This window comes from Vipera ursinii (assembly GCF_947247035.1).
Source record: "Vipera ursinii genome assembly, chromosome: 3".
Classification (NCBI taxonomy): Eukaryota; Metazoa; Chordata; class Lepidosauria; order Squamata; family Viperidae; genus Vipera; species Vipera ursinii.
In genome coordinates, this window is record NC_139516.1 from 113,198,758 (window position 1) to 113,212,876 (window position 14,119).

The window sequence follows — 14,119 nt, forward strand, 5'->3', positions numbered from 1 at the left end:
GACTGGACCCTGATGAAGACTTTTCCTTCAACAATGTGTTAATGGGAATGGGCTGTGAAATGTACATGGTAAAACTAGAGGAAATACGATCAAGACTGAAAAGATGCTGAATAAGTATGGACTGAAAAATGCCAGAATGAAAGAAACAAGCTAAAGTAGTTTGGTCATTATAATCTATAAGAACCAAATTAAAAATAAACAAATACATGAACGAAGAAACAACAGGTCAAGAGAAAGGGGAAGAGTGAAAAAGTTATGGTTGGATGGAGTTGGTGAAATGGGGAAGAATTGAAAAGTACTAAAAACGTATATTGGAACAGCAGTGGTATAAAGTTGGTTTTGCTTTCTTTTCATTTCTCACTGCCTTGATATCTCTCACTATTATTCCTGTTGTGTACTTTGTATAGCACCCGATGATGTGTGTCTTAGCATTTTGCATCAACTATATTACATAAAACCAGCAGCAATAAGGCTAACATATCTGGATTGCAAAACGCCAGATAGCAACCAAGAATTAGGAAACACTTTAATGCTAACCATAGCGGTCGCCAGGATTTTTTTTGCAAACCAGAGGCATCATCTGATTATGATGGAGTTCGTTTCTGTTGTTCAGAAATTATTTTTTCTAAGCCCGCCTGGTGACAGAAAGTTGGAGGCATAATAGTTACGCCGATCACATTTGCCGTATCCTGTGGTTATGCAGAGATATGAGTTAACCGTTCGATACAATTTCTGGCTCTTGAACGCCGCACCGAGAATACAGCGAAGAAGCTCAACCATAAAATGACGACCGAATTCTGCGCGGGATTATTCAAGAAGTCCCCTTCTCCTGCGGGAGGAGAAGCACCTTATATTCAACAGGGTTTACGCTCTCGTAGGTACGGCAGGGGCCGATGCTCTTAAAACACTGCCGATTCCACGTCGTTTCAAAATGCGGAAAATGGCAGACGTTTTTTTCTGTTCAGCCAGCTACCTCGGTTAGGGCATAAAGGACTGTGCCTTTCCAGATCTAATTTCCTCCCGCTTCCCCTTTTGGGAAGGAAGGAAGGAAGGAAGGAAGGAAGCGCCAAGAGCGAGCCGGGAGGATGAGTCTGGGGCTGCTCCACCCCTCCAGGAGCAGGAAGGGGAGGCCGGCTGACCCAGCGAGCAATGCATTAGCAGTGACGCCTGTTTAGGCGTGGAAGGCTTTGCTGCTGAAGCAAGCAAAGAGGCACCCAAGATGGCCTCTGCTGCAGGAGCAGCCGTGGCAGCAGCGGCAGCAGAGGGCCAAAGGCTGGGGCAGGAGGCCGCGGTCGGCCGGCTCTTGATGCTGGTGAAGGAGGAGGTAGGCGCGACGGCCATGGCCGTAGTCCGCAGCTGAGAGGAGCTGCTGCCGCCGTCGTGAGGTGAGCCCTCCTCGGGTCGGGAGACAATAGGGCGGAGGCTGCGGCCTCCTCCTTTTTTCTCGAGGAAGGCGAGAAAAGAGAGAAACGGCGATGCCTGTTTTTCTGTGAAGGGAACTCGGCTTTCTAATGCGCCTGAGAGACGAGCTCTCCTTTCTCCCTTCTGCATCTCCCCTCCTCCATTTTTTCTTTCCTTTATCTGGGTCTGTAGGCCTCAGGCTTCCGCCGTTCTCTATTTCTGTCATTCGCCGCTCCGGTGCCTTCGAAGCCGAGCAGAGGAAACTGTCCGGTGTTGGAAGCCTTGGGAGGGGAATGTTTTTGCACGTTTCTTTGTATTCTGGGCCGGAGGATGATCGAAACAGGTTCTTTAGGACAGCAATATATATATATATATTTATGTGATTAAGTTGATAATCCTGACCAAGTTTGCTTGGGCGTTCACCTCATGGACCTAAGCGAGAACTGCTGCTGCCATAAATCAGTTCCTTTCCTCCCTCTTCAGAAATGCAACATTACCTACGATTAGTAGGATTTATTCCTAGGATATACGTGCTAGGTTGAAGCCTAACTAAAATTTGAACATAGGATCTCACTGCGTGTGTCAAGTTCCGTGCTTGGAACTAGGAGTAGCCCCTGTTACAAGAGTTAGAATTATTTTAGTATAAAGGATCGGGATTTATACCTGTACAAATTGTCATTTTGTGTAATATATACACACACACACACACACACACACACACACACACACACACATATATATATATATATATATATATATATATATACACACACACATATATATACATATACACACACACACACACACACACACACACACACACATATATATATATATATATATATATATATATATATATATATATATATATATATATATATATATATATATACATACATACATATACATATGTATATGTATAGTTCATTGCTGTGGGTTGGTTCGTTCCTCCATCAATCCTATTTTCCAATTTTGTTTAGTTAGTACTACAAGGAAGAATGTGGATTTACCACTGTATATTTTAAAGTTCAAATAAAGATTAATTTTGATCCATTTTCTGCTTCTCCTAAGATCTGAAACTTAGTTTTGTTAATCAACTTGCAGTACACTAAATTCTGTCTTGTTCCCCACATATTTTGAAGACGCTCTGGTAGATTGAGTTTGTGTAACCAGAAAAATAAATGATGAATAAAAGTGAAATGGAATTTTAAATCTGTGGGGAAGTGCTGCTTCTTTCTATTTACCAATATGTGCTGTGGTTAAGAAAACAGAGCAAAAATATATTTACTGGAAATGAGGAATGAGAAATGAGATTTAAATAGCCTACTGCTTTTACAGCAAAAACAATGTTCTTTTTAGTGGGAGAGTAGCAGGAAATGACATCTTGAGAATAGTTCACTTAAAATACTGTGCATAATGTACAAAATTAAATCTGTTTTCTCTTTTTTCACTATCTTCTGAGAATGGGTTTAAATGAACATATTAAAAATCAATTTATTCTTGTATGATTTTTAAAAAATCAAAGTCTTAAAAGCTTAAGAGAGCTATATCAGTTTTCCTTCCCTGTGAAAACTATAATTAAGTTTAAAAGTATATGTACAAATTTGGTTTGCTCTTAATTTTTCTCCATTTTTAAAATGTGACTTATTTTTTGTCAAACTTTATATGGTCACCTCACACGAAGTGACTATTTTATGAATTTGGCTGTCAAATAAAATGTTATCTATCAGTATGTCATTGAAGCGGGACATGAACTGACAAACTTGGGCTTTCTAGCCTGGTGCCTTAAACCACTAATTATTATATACATAATCTAAACATTAGGATGCTATAAGATCCTTTCTAATATCTTTGGTTGGAGGTATGCTAACTCTAATTGTATATACAATTTACAAACAAATATACTAGAATTTTAATTTGAAAGGCAGACTAACCTTGATGGAAAGAAGCATCTCCTATAGCCAGTAATGTTTACACCAGCTACTAAACCAGGTACTACAAAGAATGGTCTCAAGAAGGGAAAGGAGGTGTTGACATGCATGTTCTCAAGCACGTTCTTGGGTTCTGGTCCAAAATACTGCTTAAAGCACTTTTCAACATTTTAGCTTCCAATTATAAAGAAAACTCCACAAATCTAATGTATGACAGTGTATCATCTTATACGGATCTGTACATAACATTAGTCTGCCATTGTACAGTACAAGTTAAATACTAACTTGACCTTAGGTTGTTATAATATGCAGGAGATTTTAGTTTAGGGAAAATAAGTTTTATAGAAGTCAATAAATCAAAAAGTGGTTGGAATAGTTTTATACACACGCAAACACATGTTAAAAATCAGGAGTTCTAGTCCCACCTTAGCCACAAAGCCAGCTGGGGACCTTGGGCCAATTATCTCTCTCAACCCTAGGACTATAGCAATAGCATATCACTTCTGAATCATCTCAAGAAAACTCTAGAACCAGTGCAGGAACTTGCCAGAAATCAGCAGTGACCTGAAGGCACAAAATCGTTTTAAAATGAGTTAAAGAGAGGTTTTCAACAAGATAACCCCCTTGACACACATTTTATTTAAGAAATATTCAGTTGAAACTAGGTATTTCCTGAATCTTTTGACTCTGATTCTGCATAATCTTGAATTTTTCACTCCATTTGAAGACTATAGATGTAATTTTAAGGATTTCCATGTTATCTGTAGTTATGTACAGTATTTACTGATTTAAGTGTACTGTTAGAGTTAGCAAAATCAAAACCAAACTTTGTCAGGATTTTTTTTTGGGGGGGGGCTATACAGTATAAGGCAACTTTTTAAGCTTTTGGTCTTCTTGCATTTAGCTTTGCTTCTCATTGTCTTTTCAGTCTCCCTCTCTCAACTTCCTATCCAATAAAAAGTGATATCACTGAGTTTATAATTATCGTGATGACTAGCTTTCTTCCACTTACCAATTTCTTAGGTTCATACACTGATCTTTTGAACTTCCTGTAAGCTTCTGAATTTCCTAGTAAAACATTCTATAAAGAAAAAAATTATCCATTTTACCACTAAGAATGAAACACAAGATGGCTGAACAGGCAATTTACAGTGAGGAAAATTTGTCTTCCATCAATTCTTTCCCTGTCAATTGTTTATTTAAATGATCTTACTTTTACTCATCTTTCTAACTTAAAAACAAATAGTTATATGATTTGGCTGAGGGAATCTGCTCCAGATATAAGTAGATATATGCTTGTATAACAGTTAGTGCCATAGGGGCAGGAAATATTTGAGAACTGAGCATGAGATTTCTTTGGCCATGATACAAATTTTTAAACAATGTCTCTTTACTTAATTGTGAGGGTCAGTGGATACCATATAAAAGGGTCATGGGGCTCTGTTGATTTTATTTCTATTAAGTTTGATATTAGGAAAAATAGTCACTGATCCACATGTTTTTTATTATTATTATTACTGTTTATGTCTCACAGCTACTTATATTTTACAACTAGAAGATCAATGCTCTAATTGCATAACTTTGCTTCTCAATTTACATAAAATGTTAATCTACCTGATAGAAAACATGGCTTAACTTCAAGTTTTCTAAAAAGGTATTTAACAATATGATTCTTAAGCTTTATATCAGTGTAACTGTAATGCAACTTGACATGATCACAAGAATCAAAATAACTAATAATTAGCAGTGTTACATTTTTCTAAAAAAAAAATCCCTGGTGCGTTTCCTATGAAGCTCTGTTGTAATCTCCTCCTACCTTCTGGGGACGTTCGCAGTCGGTGTTGGCAGGGGGGCAGAGGTCGACCTCGAGGCCTCTCGTTTGTGGAGTTCCTCAGGGGTTGGTCCTCTCACCTCTCCTGTTCAACATCTATATGAAGCCTCTGGGTGAGATCATTCGTGGTTTTGGAGTTGGGTATCATCAGTATGCTGATGATACCCAGCTTTTCATTTCAACCCCAAACCACCCCAGTGATGCCCTCGACGTGATGTCCCGTTGCCTGGAGGCGGTCCGGGTCTCGATGGGGAGGAACAGGCTTCGGCTCAACCCTGACAAGACTGAGTGGCTGTGCGTACCGGCATCTCGGGAAATTCAGATTGTTCCACCTCTTGCTATGCAGGGTGAGTTATTGCCCCCTGTAGATAGGGCTCGCAACTTGGGTGTCTTCCTAGATTCACAGCTCTCCTTAGAAGATCATATAGGAGCTGTGACTAGGGGGGCCTTCGCCCAGGTTCGCCTGGTGCGCCAGTTGCAGCCCTATCTGGACCGGGATGCCTTGCGTACGGTCACTCATGCGCTCGTGACCTCTCATTTAGACTACTGCAATGCTCTCTACATGGGGCTGCCCTTGAGGACCACTCAGAGGCTTCAGCTGGCGCAGAATGCAGCCGCACGAGTTGTGTTGGGGATCTCCCGATACTCCCATGTTACACCTCTGCTCCGTGAGCTGCATTGGCTTCCAGTTGTCTTCCGGGTGAGATTCAAGGTGCTGGTGATGACCTATAAAGCCCTACATGGCATGGGTCCGGATTACCTATGGGAGCACCTGCTGCCGGCGTCAACTTCCCTTCGTCCAGTGCGCTCCCACAGAGAGGGCCTCCTCAGGGTGCCACCGGTCACAGAATGTTGACTGGTGACCCCCAGGGGGAGGGTGTTCTCTGTGGGCGCGCCAGACCTTTGGAACCGCTTACCGGTTGAGCTCTGGATGGCTCCCGACCTTCGCTCCTTCCGCCGTGATCTGAAAACTTATTTATTCGAACAAGCCGGCCTGGTCTGATGGGTTTGGGGTTTTAATATTGATTTTAATTATCTATTGCATTGGGCATAATTATTTAATTTTCTTTTAACTTTTGTACCTTGTATTTTTGATATTTATTGCCCTGTACACCGCCCTGAGTTCTTCGGGAGAAGGGCGGTATATAAATCAAATAAATATAAATATAAATATAATGATGGTTACATCCATGCGTAAACCAAATTGCGTAGATTATTCTACTTTGTACTAAAGCAGTATTCTGAGCCTATGGCTCTTTCTCTGTAAGTAGCTTTATTTTGTTTGAATATAACCATGATTTAATACAGGCCTCTGATTCATTCCTCCCCAATTTGCCAGGCCTTCTAAGTCACTAGCCAATATTCTGGTTTATTTGGGAGCATTTGTCAGTACACTGCATGTACCTCCTAACTGATAGACATGGTCAACTATTACTTTGTTTGCAAGGTTGTCTCTAGGGTTAGATTTCCTATCTTAATGTCGAACAGTATTAGCCTGATTCTAATAAAACGAGTTTGATTGCTCTTTTTACAAATTGGCCAACATGCCAAACTGACCCTTGCTTTTCTTATCTTTATCAGGGAAAACTACATGTTGCATGCATATGACTCTGGCTATGATTGTCCACTTTACTAAAAATGAGCATTAGATAAATTAAAAATCATTATTTCAAAAAATGGGGTATAATAATGATGGGAAACAGAGGCCTGTATCTATTGGCCGCTCTGGTGATTGCCTTGGCCCATGGAAGATCATTATTTGAAATGTGGGCTGAGAAAAGAGTGTGAATTAACAAAAGTCAAGAAAAAAATAGACATACTAGGTTTAGAGTTACTATGAATGAAAGGGCAAATGAAAGAACCAGCAATGAATTATGTAAAAATTGTGCTTTGTTTCCCAGAAGAAAAAAATACTGTTAGGTGAGTGGTATCAGATAAGAAAAGTAATTGGGCTGTTTGACCCAATATGAATAGGAATAGTGACTGATAAATATCTGCTTATAAAAATATCTATTACTTTCAAATACATGGTTTAAATATAAATCTATTATCATGGAAAAAGAATTAAAAAGCATAATTGGTTTGATTATGATAAAAATTGAAAAAATAATAAAGATACAAGAGAAATGAGTTTCTAAATGTAAGATAGACCCATTTGTGATTGTTGCAATAGTTACAATGAAAAATACCCATGGGGGGAAAAACAGGAAAATGTGATAGAAATAAGATTGTAAAAACAAGAAAATAACACTCCTATAAGAAAGATTGTGAATCTGAAGATAAGAGTCATGTCAGACATAATGAGATGTTAATATAAAGAAAGAAAACATGGAAACTGCTTGGAACTGACTAAAAATAATTAAATTACAAAATGCTATTGTAGCATTTGAATTACATAATAGGAAATAAAAACGAAGATGCTTCTTGTGTGATAAAGAGGTTGTAGGTGGAGAAAAGTATAACAAAATTCTGCAAGAAATGATAAAAACTATATATTTAATAAGTTGCAGAGAATGTAATCAAAGAGCAATAAGAATTAAAAGGGGAAGAAAAAATGCTGAGTGATTTTAATAGAAATGGAATACAGGTAGTCCTTGACTTACCACATGACTATTCAAAGTTACAATACCACTGAAAAAAGTGACTTATGACCATTTTTCACACTTATGACTGTTGCAGCATCCTCATGATCACATGATCAAAATTCAGAAGCTTGGCAACTGACTCATGAGAGTTGCAGTGTCTCAGGGTTATGTGATCCTTGTCTGCAACCTTCTGACAAGTCAATGGAGGGAAGCCAGATTCACCTAACAACCGTGTTACTAACTTAACTTTAGTGATTTGTTTAACAACTATGACAAGAAAGGACATAAAATGGGGCAAAATTCACTTAACAAATGTTTTGCTTAGTAACAGAAATTTTGGGCTCGTGCTTGTAAATTTATTTATTTATTTATTTATTGAGGACTACCTGTATTGTTTTGGAAGCGAAAAGGCCTAACCAAAAGCTTCCAATAGTTATTTGCATTATTGGGACATGCAATTACAAGAATTATGCTGATGCATTGAAAAATGAACTTGAAACAAATACTAAAATGTAGTGTCTAAGAAGAAAAGCAATAAAAAAATCATAAATGCTCTAGGAAAGTTGAAAAACGCTTTGTGATCTGTATATAAAGAAATCATTTATTAAGTCTCCTTGGGAAGGCATTGGGCAGAGTTCTGATTCTTAATCTTTTCAGTAAACAAAACTTGTGAAGTGCTGTACAGTTGTATGCAGTTCATGAGGTGCACAGATTAAGTCATCTTTAGCAGATATTTGAGAAATCTGTGAGAATGAAAGTTTATTGTTCGTTTATTGATGTAGAAAAATTGTATGATAATGTGAATAGGACTTGAATTAGTAAACATGGAGGTGAAGGTTGTTGCCAAAGGTGGTAAGAATGGTATATAATGAAAATAAATCATATGTAACAAATTTAGTGGTTTATAATAAAGCACAGAGTTCAGTATTGAGAAGAACATTTGATTTCCCTTTGTTTAATATATTTATTGTATGAATAAATTTATAAGGAATGCTTTTAATATTAGAAATGTATTAATCAGAAATTATAAAGTTTTGTGCAGGTGATACTTTTTTTTGGCTGAAAATCTGTATAACTTGCAGCAAACTAAGCTTCTATGGTGCAACAAAGAGCATTGGTCCTACCTACATGTTCCTTGTTGAATTTAACGTGAAAAATACAGTGAACAGTTCCAAAGTTTTACACAAAAGGCAAAATGTAGTGCAGGTATGTAGATAAATTTGTTTACTTTTATTTACTGTTTGCTAAAATGAAAAAATAGATGTTGAAATGTCAAAATTTGCAAATGTTCTTAGAATAGGTAACATTTCAGAGAACGAAAGTTGAAAGAGCTACAAGGAAATAAAAGTTGGTATATTGGTATGTTAAAAGGTACGTGGAGATTAGAGTTGGTATGGTAAATATGTTAAGAAAAAAAAGTAAATTGCATGCTGTGAAGGCAGTGTCAACTCTTTAATAACAACCACATAGATTTTTCCCCCCAAGATGATCTGTTTTGAATCTGATCCTTCAAATATTTCAGTAATGTATCTCTAGCCACTGTAATTGAGTCCATATATCTTGCTGCTGGTTGTCCTTCCTCTCTTTCCTCCCACCTTTCTCAGCATTGTAAAATTCTCTACAGCATTAGGTCTTTTCATAATATGCCTGAAGTATGATAATTTGAACCTGCTTATTTGTGCCTTGAGTGATTTGTTTGTTTACCATTGTATTTGTTGTGTTTGTTACTTACAGTATTCATGAATATTTTCTGACCCAAAGATCAAAGGTATCAATGCTCTTTCTAGCCTGTCTTCAGAGTCCAATTTTTGCTAACATAAAGTATCACCAGAGAACCATTTTCTGATCTTCGTTGATATATATATACTTTCTGACATATGAATACTCCTTCCAAAGATTTCATGGCTACTCTACCCAGAGTCATAGTCTATGGCCGTGGTGGTGCCACAGGTGGCATGCAGAGCCTTCTCTGTGGGCACGCCCCAGTCCTGGGCCTTCAGTGGGGTTTTATAAAATCTTTCCGCTTTAGGCCTCCGCCGCCATGTGCAAAACAAAAGGTTCAATCAATCAATCAATTTCAACTTCTCACAGGAAAAAAAAAGATCTTGCAAAGTTGGAATTGATTGAACTTTTTAGTCCCACCCAGTCTGCTGTTACCACAGCAGCCACACCCACCCAATGGGCCACACCCATCCGGCACCCAACCATACATAAGTGGGTTTTAGGTTGCAGTTTGGGCACTCGGTCTCTAAAAGGTTTGCCATCACTGGTCTATGGTGTATTTCTTTGTTGCAGGATTCTTTCCTCCTGATAATTGATCCTAAACAGCTGAAGCTATTTACTGCTTCAGTATTTTCATTATCAGCGCTAAGGCTGGTTGCTGTACCTGGTTGTCATTGGTTTGGTCTTCTTCAGGCTAAAATTTTAGTCCCATTATTTCACTGTGCTCTTTGAATTTCATTACTGTAGCTCACAAATCTTGTGCATTTTTACCCACTCTTTATTTTAGATCTCAAAGTGGCATTTTAGACAGCTACAGTTCAGACTAGAAAACAGTGCATTTCAAGTATTTGCCAGTGCAAATCCATCTACTGCTATGTGCCTTAAAATCATATTCACCTGTTTAGTGAGAGGCTAAAAGTCTTCAAGAAAAGGCTGCAGTAGCACAAGATCTGAATCAAAAGAATATACTTTCTTAAAGGGATTGTTGGCCTGATGATCTCTGTCACCATGTAAAGCTCAGTTTTTTGAAAAGTAGTCAGAAAAGATTAATCTACGAGCTGTCTTCAGTCTTGCACAACTTATATCTAGTTTCCTTTGTTCTAAATCATCAATCTCTAATCCACATTTCTAATATCTCATACTCTGCTCCAATCACTATCTTTTATTATTTACAGTTTACATTTCTCCTTTCCTTTATGCTGGTTCTGATCAAACAAGTGTAAATTGAAGAATTGAATGAAGTAGAAATTCCTTAATGGTAATCCTTGACTTACAGCTGGTTATGTAATGATGGTTCAAAGTTAAGATGTTCTTGGAAAGGGCCAGTCATTTCCAGCCATCTTAAATGTCACACATGTCCCTATCACATGACTACCGTATTTTTCGGACCATAAGACGCACCTAGTTTTTAGAGCGACGCACCCAGTTTTTAGAGCAGGAAAACAAGAAAAAAAATATTCTGAACCAAATAGTACCAGTATAGTAAAACAGGGCTTTTCAACCTTTTCATCCATTGTACCACTTTTAGGACAAGGCAATGTCCGAGTACCACCAGTCGCCCAGCAAGGTGTCAAAGACTTGACCCCCCCAAAAGGAAAAAACATGATAAAGTACAGGTAGTCCTTGACTTACAACGATTCACTTAGTGACTCTTCAAAGTTACGAAGGCACTGAAAAAGTGACTTATGACTATTTTTCACACTTATGACCGTTGCAGCATCCCCAGGGTCATGTGATTTACATTTGGATGCTTGGCAATCGATTCATATTTATGATGGTCACATTGTTCCAGGGTCATGTGATCGCCTTTTGCAACCTTCTGACAAGCAAAGTTAGTGGGGAAACCAGATTCACTTAACAATCATGTTACTAATTTAATTTCTCTCCCTCTCTCTCCCCCTCTTTCTTTCTCTCTCCCTTTCTCTCCCTCTTCCTCTTTCTCTCCCTATTTTTCTCTTTCCCTCTATTTCTCCCTCTTTCTCTCCATTTCCCTCCCTTTCTTTCTCCTTCTCTCTCTCTCCCTCTTTCTCTCCTTCTCTATTTTTCTCCCTCTATTTCTCCCTCTTTCTCTCTCTCCCTCTATTTCCCTCCCTCTTTCTTTCTCCTTCTCTCTCTGTCCCTCTTTCTCTCCCTCCCTATTTCTTTCTCCTTCTCGCTCCCTCTTTCCCTCTCTCTCTTTTTACTCTTTATTTCTCTCTCCTTCCCTCTCCCATTATTCCTTCCTTTCTTCCTTCCCTCCCTCTTTGTCCTTCTCTCTCCACGTTAGAGCAGTACCCACGGAGGCAGCCCTGCGGCCCGGCTTTCTCTTGCAGAAAGCAAGCTGAAATGGAGCGAAGGAGATTGCCAGGAGCGCGAGATCGGCGTTTCTCAGCACGTGCCGATTCGTGCTCCTGGCAATCTCCCTTGCTTTCCACTTGCGGAGGTTGGGGTTGGCCATACGGATCACCTTCAGACCATAAGACGCACCCTCGTTTTCCCCCCCACTTTGGGGGGGGGAAAGTGCATCTTATGGTCCGAAAAATACGGTACATTTCAAGCAGTTGGCAACCTGTTTGCACTTACAATTAGCTGCCAAGTGTCCTGTGATCATGTGATTTTCATTTGCAGTCTTCCACTTGCAGGGAAAATAGCAAACTATTGCCCCCTGCTGAGAGAACTTGTCATTTCTGGGTGCTCAAAGAGCTCAGCTTTAGAGAGCTCAGCCACTCTACCGGGCAGCAGAAACAGGTCTTGAATCTCAAAGGTCTGAATTGTTTTTCTGCACCTGGCTAAGACATTCTCTTCTGAACCCATAAGGGCTCGGCTCCTCCTGGGCTGCAGAAACAGGGCTCACATCCCAAAGATCCAAGCTTCATTTCTGCAACCCATCTGAGGCATTCTCTTCAGCATGCAGAAGAATTCTGGAAAACTAGTAAAAGCTATCATTATGAAGGTGCTCACTAGCTTTACTTGACTAGGAAGGCTAGCAAATGCCACCATTCTCGCAATCATTTTGAGGGCCAGTTCTCCAAATTGCACAAGTGATTGTGAGAATGGGGCGCACTTGCAGGATAGAATGAAGCAGCCTCAGTAGACAGGCCAACGCTCGTATTGGCTGCATGCACTTGCACCTGTTAGAAAAAGGCAAAATTAAGTTGACCTGGGTCTGGTGGGGTAAATTTTTATGATCAGTCCATACTTCAAAAAAGGCACCTTGCCCCCCTCAAGGAAATGATGCCAGGTTAGCAGGACCCACCTCACCGCAAAAGTTTCCTTCTCCCAAACAGCCCACCTTTGTTCAGTGTCTGCTAATTTTTTGGCGGTGTAGGCGTAGGGTTGCAAGTCCCTTTGCAAAAGGACTGCCCCTATAGCTACATCATTAGCGTCGGCTTGGATGATGAATTGCTCCTCAGGGTTGGGGTGTTTGAGAACAGGCTCGGCCGCAAACAGTCTCTTTCTCAAAAGCAGTTTGGCATTCTATAGACCAGGGGTCGGCAACCTAAAAAAGAAAAAGAGCCACTGGGAACCGGTTCCATCACAAATTAAAAAAAGAGGGAGCCGCGTGCGTGTGTCCATGCACGCGCATGCGCAAAAAGGTTTTTTGCGCATGCGCGGACGCACGCGGCTGCCATTTTTTAAAAAATGAGATGGAACCGGTTCCCGGTTGCCCGATGGCGACGGCCCGTCTGCAAAGCTGCCGCTTTCAGCAGCTTTGCAGACGGGCCGTGGCAGCTTCCTCAAAGAGCGGCGCCCCTGCCCATTCCGAGAGGTGCGCGCGCACCTCTCCGAACGACCGGAGTTGCGCGCGCACCTCCCCAAACCTTTGGGGAGGTGCGCGCGTACCTCCGTGCGAAGGGGCAGCGGCGCCGCTCTTTGAGGAAGCTGCCACGGCCCGTCTGCAAAGCTGCAGACGGCAGCTTCCTCAAAGAGCGGCACCGCTGGCCATTCGCGCGGAGGTACGCGCGCACCTCTCCAAAGGTTTGGGGAGGTGCGCGCGCACCTCCGCCCATTCGGGGAGGTGCGCGTGCACCTCTCCAAACGGGCGGTGCCACTCTCCATTTGGAGAGGTGCGCGCGCACCACTGCCCGTTGGAAGAGGTGCGCGTGCACCGGGCGGCTGGGAGCCGCAAGAGACGGCTCAAAGAGCCGCAGGTTGCTGACCTGTGCTATAGACCATGGCAGGGGCTGACAGGGTCGTGGCTTCTCCCCGTTTTTCCCAGACAGTAATTGGCAAAGCAATTTCAACAAAAGAGGGGATGAATTGCCAGTAGAAATTTGCGAATCCCAAAAAAACTTTAGAGTTGTTTGCAGGTCTGTGGAGGTTGCCATTCTATTACAGCTTTAACCTTGGCTGGATCCATTTCAATGCCTTCACTGGAAATTCTGTATCCTCGGTAGTCCAGACGCGTTTGATGGAATTCACATTTGAGAGCTTTGGGTAAAGTTTAGCATTCAGCAGTTTTTTGAGTACTTCACGTACTAATTTAATATGCTCTGCCATGAGTAAATGAGGATGTCATCAAGGTAGACTTAAACCCCCTTGTACAGGTGATCATGCAGCACTTGATTGATCAATTGAATGAATACAGCAGGGCCCCCCTGCAGACCAAATGGCATAACTGAACTGAAAACTTCCTAGAGGGCTGTTAAAAGCTGTCTTCCGCTCATCTC

The 14,119-nt window shown here is 40.7% G+C and overlaps 1 protein-coding gene across 2 annotated transcripts in view; it reads left to right on the forward strand.

Moving 5' to 3' along the window:
- Window positions 1–1,185: 1,185 nt before the first annotated feature.
- RC3H1 (ring finger and CCCH-type domains 1) overlaps window positions 1,186–14,119 on the forward strand; it is a 68,780-nt gene continuing 55,846 nt past the window's right edge. For both annotated transcript variants that reach the window (XM_083359443.1, XM_083359444.1), the window contains exon 1: window positions 1,186–1,385. The gene's annotated coding sequence lies outside the window, so the exon portion shown is untranslated. The remainder of the gene's footprint in view (window positions 1,386–14,119) is intronic.